The sequence below is a fragment of the Urocampus carinirostris genome, chromosome 3 (assembly GCF_059441175.1).
Source record: "Urocampus carinirostris isolate Australia breed hairy pipefish chromosome 3, RoL_Ucar_1.0, whole genome shotgun sequence".
In the NCBI taxonomy this organism is placed as follows: domain Eukaryota; kingdom Metazoa; phylum Chordata; class Actinopteri; order Syngnathiformes; family Syngnathidae; genus Urocampus; species Urocampus carinirostris.
This window is the reverse complement of record NC_142351.1, coordinates 8,189,280-8,191,624: the sequence shown is the minus strand read 5'-3', so window position 1 is coordinate 8,191,624 and position 2,345 is coordinate 8,189,280. Positions and strand designations below refer to the sequence as shown.

The 2,345-nt window shown below is 38.7% G+C and overlaps 1 non-coding gene across 1 annotated transcript; it reads right to left on the bottom strand.

Moving 5' to 3' along the window:
- Window positions 1–781: 781 nt before the first annotated feature.
- Window positions 782–854, bottom strand: trnat-cgu (transfer RNA threonine (anticodon CGU)). Its single transcript has one exon. It is a non-coding gene; the product is annotated as a tRNA-Thr (tRNA).
- Window positions 855–2,345: the final 1,491 nt, after the last annotated feature.

Here is a 2,345-nt window from a genome sequence, read left to right as displayed (position 1 = left end):
CGACCTTCAGATTATGAGCCTGACGTGCTACCTGCTGCGCCAATGAAGCTGTAATCTTGAAATGAATTCGCAAAATCAAAATCCAATTTCTCTCCCTTTTTTCAATTAATTTCCAAAAACTCGACAAGAGAATACTATGCTTCAAGTGAGGGTTGAACTCACGACCTTCAGATTATGAGACTGACGTGCTACCTGCTGCGCCAATGAAGCTGTAATCTTGAAATGAAATCGCAAAATCAAAATCCAATTTCTCTCCCTTTTTTCAATTAATTTCCAAAAACTCGACAAGAGAACACTATGCTTCATGTGAGGGTTGAACTCACGACCTTCAGATTATGAGACTGACGTGCTACCTGCTGCGCCAATGAAGCTGTAATTTTCAATTGAAATCGCAAAATCAAAATCCAATTTCTCTCCCTTTTTTCGATTATTTTCCAAAAACTCGACAAGAGAACACTATGCTTCATGTGAGGAGTGAACTCACGACCTTCAGATTATGAGACTGACGTGCTACCTGCTGCGCCAATGAAGCTGTAATCTTGAAATGAAATCGCAAAATCAAAATCCAATTTCTCTCCCTTTTTTCAATTAATTTCCAAAAACTCGACAAGAGAACACTATGCTTCATGTGAGAGTTGAACTCACGACCTTCAGATTATGAGACTGACGTGCTACCTGCTGCGCCAATGAAGCTGTAATTTTCAATTGAAATCGCAAAATCAAAATCCAATTCCTCTCCCTTTTTTCAATTATTCTTCAAAATCTCGAAAAGAGAACACTATGCTTCATGTGAGGGTTGAACTCACAACCTTCAGATTACGGGACTGACGCGCTACCTGCTGCGCCAATGAAGCTGTAATCTTGAAATGAAATCGCAAAATCAAAATCCAATTTCTCTCCCTTTTTTCAATTAATTTCCAAAAACTCGACAAGAGAACATTATGCTTCATGTGAGGGTTGAACTCTCGACTTTCAGATTATGAGACTGACGTACTACCTGCTACGCCAATGAAGCTGTAATTTTCAATTGAAATCGCAAAATCAAAATCCAATTTCCCTCCCTTTTTTCAATTAATTTCCAAAAACTCGACAAGAGAACACAATGCTTCATGTGAGGGTTGAACTCACGACCTTCAGATTATGAGCCTGACGTGCTACCTGCTGCGCCAATGAAGCTGTAATCTTGAAATGAATTCGCAAAATCAAAATCCAATTTCTCTCCCTTTTTTCAATTAATTTCCAAAAACTCGACAAGAGAACACTATGCTTCATGTGAGGGTTGAACTCACGACCTTCAGATTATGAGACTGACGTGCTACCTGCTGCGCCAATGAAGCTGTAATCTTGAAATGAAATCGCAAAATCAAAATCCAATTTCTCTCCCTTTTTTCAATTAATTTCCAAAAACTCGACAAGAGAACATTATGCTTCATGTGAGGGTTGAACTCTCGACCTTCAGATTATGAGACTGACGTACTACCTGCTACGCCAATGAAGCTGTAATTTTCAATTGAAATCGCAAAATCAAGATCCAATTTCTCTCCCATTTTTCAATTAATTTCCAAAAACTCGACAAGAGAACACAATGCTTCATGTGAGGGTTGAACTCACAACCTTCAGATTATGAGACTGGCGTGCTACCTGCTGCGCCAATGAAGCTGTAATTTTCAATTGAGATCGCAAAATCAAAATCCAATTTCTCTCCCTTTTTTCAATTAATTTCCAAAAACTCGACAAGAGAACACTATGCTTCATGTGAGGGTTGAACTCACGACCTTCAGATTATGAGACTGACGTGCTACCTGCTGCGCCAATGAAGCTGTAATCTTGAAATGAAATCGCAAAATCAAAATCCAATTTCTCTCCCTTTTTCAATTAATTTCCAAAAACTCGACAAGAGAACACTATGCTTCATGTGAGGGTTGAACTCACGACCTTCAGATTATGAGACTGACGTACTACCTGCTACGCTAATGAAGCTGTAATTTTCAATTGAAATCGCAAAATCAAAATCCAATTTCACTCCCTTTTTTCAATTAATTTCCAAAAACTCGACAAGAGAACACTATGCTTCATGTGAGGGTTGAACTCACGACCTTCAGATTATGAGACTGATGTGCTACCTGCTGCGCCAATGAAGCTGTAATCTTGAAATGAAATCGCAAAATCAAAATCCAATTTCTCTCCCTTTTTCTTATTAATTTCCAAAAACTCGACAAGAGAACACTATGCTTCATGTGAGGGTTGAACTCACGACCTTCAGATTATGAGACTGACGTGCTACCTGCTGCGCCAATGAAGCTGTAATTTTCAATTGAAATCGCAAAATCAAAATCCAATTTCTC